This window comes from Idiotropiscis lumnitzeri, unplaced genomic scaffold (genome assembly GCF_059441095.1).
Source record: "Idiotropiscis lumnitzeri isolate Australia: NSW breed Sydney's pygmy pipehorse unplaced genomic scaffold, RoL_Ilum_1.0 HiC_scaffold_105, whole genome shotgun sequence".
NCBI classification, from domain to species: Eukaryota; Metazoa; Chordata; class Actinopteri; order Syngnathiformes; family Syngnathidae; genus Idiotropiscis; species Idiotropiscis lumnitzeri.
In genome coordinates, this window is record NW_028283643.1 from 252334 (window position 1) to 257785 (window position 5452).

Here is a 5452-nt window from a genome sequence, read left to right on the forward strand (position 1 = left end):
AAATATTAACCGTATAGATTGCACTCATACTGATATGCTTCCTTCCTCTTCCGCTTCTTATGTGGCTCACCTCTTCTCCCTTGCTCTTTTCTTCGAGGGTTACTCACCAGAGCCTCCAGTCACGGAAGCGATTGTGGGGCATAGCGCTATGAGACGAGCCGTAATTGTTTCATCCGCCCCGCCTCCAAGTCAAACCACGAAGTCGAAAGATGATTGGCTCTTTTATCCCTCTTTGCCCCGCTGTTAGAAAATACTTCCGTGTTTGAAACTCACGTTAGGAAAGCGTTAGGAAGTGTTAGGATTTGGTTAGGAACTGTTAGGACTTGGTTAGGAAGTGTTCGGAACTGTTAGGACTTGGTTAGGAATGTTTTGCAGTCCCACCGCCGCAAAGATTTCCTTAGGATGGGGCATAATGGACTGACTCGCGGGGGAAGGAAAGAGGGAAAAAAGGGGTGGGGGGAAGAGGGAGGAGGAGGGGAGAGGACGAGGAATCGGAGGGAGTTCGAATCCCGGCGCGGGCTGGTGGGAAACATTAACAGTATATATAAACTTGTATAGAGAAAGCAAAAACTTACAAAATGTCAACAATTATAAAATAAATAATGAAAAGGGAAATATTAACAGTAAAGACAAATTTGTATAGAGTAATATTAACAGTATCTGCAAACTTGTATAGATAAGAAAGGAAAAATTACAAAATATAAACAATTATAAAATAAATCATAAAAAGGGAAATAGTAACAGTAAATACAAACGTGTATATAGAGAGAGAGCAAAAAATACAAAATATAAACAGTTATAAAGTCTAATACATTGTATCAAAATCTAATGTCAAATTCATTGTTTCTCTGAATAGAAATACGGTTTAAATGAAGTATTGGTTTAACCAACAAGTTCCACACTCTTGCCAGGATTTGCACCTGGAATCTCCCACCCCAAAGGATGAGCGTGTTTCTGTTACACCACAAGAGTTGTGTTCTTGTTGTGTTTTGTTTAATAAAAAAGGGAAATATTAACGGTAAATACAAACTTGTAAAGAGAAAGCAAAAATTACAAAATATAAACAATTATAAAATAAATCATTGTTTTTAGCATTGCAGTACTTTTACTATTGCAGTACTTTTATCATTGCAGTATTTTCTGTCATTGCAATATTTTTTTTAATCATTGCAGTACTTTTACCATGACAATACTTTTATCACCCCTCTGTACCATGGATTTGTATATATACGCATATACTGTGTATATTTGCATGCTTTTTATGAATGTCTGCTGCTTATGTTATACATTAACGGCTACATTACGCCGCCGCCTCTGTGTGATCTATATCTTTGCTGCTGTAACACCTCCAAGTCAAATCACGAACTCGAAAGATGATTGGCTCTTTTAGCCCTCTTTGTCCCGCTGTTCGGAAATCCTTCCGTGTTAGGTACTCACGTTAGGAAAGCGGAAGGAAGTGTTAGGATTTGGTTCGGAACTGTTCGGATTTGGTTCGGATCTATTAGGACTTGGTTAGGAAAGTTTTGCAGTCCCACCGCCGCAAAGATTTCTCCAGGATGGGGCATAATGGACTGACTCGCGGGGGAAAGAAAGAGGAAAAAAAGGGGTGGGGGGAAGAGGGAGGAGGAGGGGAGAGGACGAGGAATCGGAGGGAGTTCGAATCCCGGCGCGGGCTGGTGGGAAACATTAACAGTATATATAAACTTGTCTAGAGAAAGCAAAAACTTACAAAATGTAAACAATTATAAAATAAATAATAAAAAGGGAAATATTAACAGTAAATACAAATTTGTATAGAGTAATATTAACAGTATATGCAAACTTGTCTCGATAAGAAAGGAAAAATTACAAAATATAAACAATTATAAAATAAATCATAAAAAGGGAAATAGTAACAGTAAATACAAACGTGTATATAGAGAGAGCAAAAAATACAAAATATAAACAGTTATAAAGTCTAATACATTGTATCAAAATCTAATGTCAAATTCATTGTTTCTCTGAATAGAAATACGGTTTAAATGAAGTATTGGTTTAACCAACAAGTTCCACACTCTTGCCAGGATTTGCACCTGGAATCTCCCACCCCAAAGGATGAGCGTGAGAGATAATAGAATTACGCTTTTTTAAATTTTGATGACGTCATAGCCCCGCCCACAGAATTACGCTTTTGTCTCGTTGTCCCCGCCTACAGAATTACGCTTTTGTCCAAAATGGCCGCTATCCCCGCCCCTGTGTTAAAACTATCCAATCTCCAGCCACCTATTTCAAAATATTTACATATTCCCTGCCCGTTGAAGGTTTAATACCACTCCTACAGAATTACGCTTTTGTCCAAAATGGCCGCTATCCCCGCCCCTGTGTTAAAACTATCCAATCTCCAGCCACCTATTTCAAAATATTTACATATTCCCTGCCCGTTGAAGGTTTAATACCACTCCTACAGAATTACGCTTTTGTCGAAGTGGGCCCCGCCTACAGAATTACGCTTTTTGTCTCGTTGTGATGACGTTGTATGTGTGTGTGTGTGTGGGCCAAGGGCCCCCGCCTACAGAATTACGCTTTTTGTCTCGTTGTGATGACGTTGTGTGTGTGATTGGGAGGGGGGCTTGGCCCCAAACTGTATGCTTCTTATGTTAAAAACAATGTGTTCCCTGCGTGCGTGCGTCCCCAACCCAAACTGTACTTATGTTATTCATATTTTAATATCTGAAGTATATAAAGCATCCAATGCAATGTTCTATTTAAATAAATAAAATTAAATTAAACGAGTGAAATAATATGAGTTGAAAAGAGCAGGCGTTGTTTTTACCTTTGAATAAGATGTTTATTCGGTGGATATAGGTCATCCATATTTAAATATCTGAAGTATATAAAGCATCCAATGAAATGAGCTATATCTAATTAAATAATGTAGATGTATAAAATTAAATTAAACGAGTGAAATAATACGAGTTGAGAAGAGCAGGCGTTGTTATTACCTTTGAATAATATGTTTATTCGGTTGATATTTGCCCTTTTTGCAAACATGTCTGGACATATTCCCAGCGACATAAGTTTAAACATGGTATTGTGCAGGCTTGGGGGTTTGTCCGGGCAAGACGCGGCGTCTTGCATAGACACCCTCCAAGCCTGCAGCAGCCTCAAGGTGTTTCAAAAGATAGTGAGTGGCGACATCCTGTCGATCGATGGGCAGCCGTGGGCATCCGGGCGACCACCCTCCTCCTTCTTATCTTTTTGTAAAATCTGTCGAGTCATGTTTACTTGTTCTGATTACGAACATAAGGTGTTTGAAACGATAGTGAGTAGCTCACGACATTACTTCTCAAGGTGTTTGAAAACATAGCTCAATATTGCCATCTAGTGCCTTAAGGGTAATATAGCAGAAGCCTCGATTTCACTCTGAATAATCAAAGTATGAAACGTTTAATGTTTAAAGGTAATATAACAGGAACATGTACTTACCTAGTGAAACGTTTATATATTAAATTGAACAAAAGTTTTCCTTTTCAAGGGATTGACAAAAAATAATCTGTAATAAGGAGGTCATGAATTGTATGGAATTATGTACCTAGTGAAACGTTTATATATTAAATTGAACAAAAGTTTTCCTTTTCAAGGGATTGACAAAAAATAATCTGTAATAAGGAGGTCCTGAAATGTATGGAATTATGTACCTAGTGAAACGTTTATATATTAAATTGAACAAAAGTTTTCCTTTTCAAGGGATTGACAAAAAATAATCTGTAATAAGGAGGTCATGAATTGTATGGAATTATGTACCTAGTGAAACGTTTATATATTAAATTGGACAAAAGTTTTCCTTTTCAAGGGATTGACAAAAAATAATCTGTAATAAGGAGGTCCTGAAATGTGTGGAATTATAGAAATAGAAATAGAAATAGAAGTCCCTTTATTGTCATTGTACTCAAGTGTGCAACGAGATTATGGGGCTCCCCTCTCCAGTGCAATACAACAATAATACAGACAAATATATAAATTAGATAAATAAATAAATAAGACAGTGCAATGGAATTTAGTACTGAATAGGGCACAAAGAAACACAGCACATCACAATTATGTACCTAGTGAAAAGTTTATATATTAAATTGAAAAAAAAATTTCCTTTTCAAGGAGTTCCTGAAATGTATGGAGTTGTGCATAAACCAGTAGGTTTTATCAGATCACGAGATTATTTGTTCAACTTCCCGCTGAACCGAAAAAGACTAATCCCTCAGGTGTTTCAAAAAGATAGCGACTCGCTCACGAGTTTCTTTTCGGGTTGGAGGGTTAAATAGATGGTTGTGTTTGACCAGAGACAGAAATTTTCTCAAACTCTGATGAGGACGTCTAGAGCGAGCGCTGGAAAAGCTTAACATTGGATCGTAAGGATAACACTTTGATCTTTGAGGACGTCGTGAACAAACGAAGGAGTGCCTAACAATGGAGCGTAAGTAAATACTTATAATTTCATCTATTTTTAACAATGCTTGTTTGCTAAACAATATTGTTTAAACCATACCTTTATATATATACTCAGAAATGCTGTTTTACAGAGGATCATCTGAATGATCAACGTAGATCAGCCTGTAAGTCTAATGTTATTATATTTATGATTCAAAAGTTCTTATAAACTGACTCGATGTCTTATCTATTTTATGACAGACACACAGACACACCAATCCGCTTTCACGCAAGTAACTGTGAAACTTGAAACACCACCAGAACAAGGTGAATATAGTTGCAAACAGATTTAAAATATCCCTAGACCGCTATCCCACACACTCTCTCTCTCTCTGTTCGTCGTTATCAGGTTTTCATGGATTACCGGTCCAATATGGGCGTGGATTGGGTTCAATCTTTGCCAAATTATTTCGTTTTGTGAGTCCATTAATCAAAAGAGGGTTCAGCGTTGCCAGACCTCACCTGCAAACGGCTGCGAAAAACATTGCAACAGATGTAGCCGGTCGGGTGTTAGAACGAATAAACCGTAAGGCGGAGCCTCAAGAAGGTTCGGGTTTAATGGTTCTGGCACGAAGACCTGCAAAAAGACCCATCGGACAAAGGTTGAGAGAGCCTAAAAAACGCAAACGCGTGTCCAAGAAGAAATCAGTCAAGAAAAGGAGACGGCGAAGAAACACCGGGGATATTTTCTCTTAACCAAAATTGACCATTAGGGTTATTCATCATGGCTCTTTTGCATCACAAGTCAGCAGAGTGCACCCTAACTGAACTGGATTTATTTAGTCCACCCATGACACAACTATCAATCGAACAAAGTCAATATGTGGAAATGTTACCTATCTCGGCTCTCACCGATGATGGTCCTGTGGAGTTTTTCATACCTGGAGAAGGATCCAAATATCTCGACCTCTCAGACACCCTGCTTCAGCTGCACCTGAGGGTACTCAACAGAGATGGTAGCAATTTACCCACAGATCAACGAGTCGGT

At 38.2% G+C, this 5452-nt stretch overlaps 1 long non-coding RNA gene across 1 annotated transcript; it reads left to right on the forward strand.

Moving 5' to 3' along the window:
* The first annotated feature begins 3991 nt into the window (after positions 1-3991).
* LOC148315544 (uncharacterized) lies at positions 3992-4731 on the forward strand. The gene is made up of 3 exons (XR_015840838.1): positions 3992-4450; positions 4541-4589; positions 4666-4731. It is a non-coding gene; the product is annotated as an uncharacterized LOC148315544 (long non-coding RNA).
* The last annotated feature ends 721 nt before the right edge of the window (positions 4732-5452 follow it).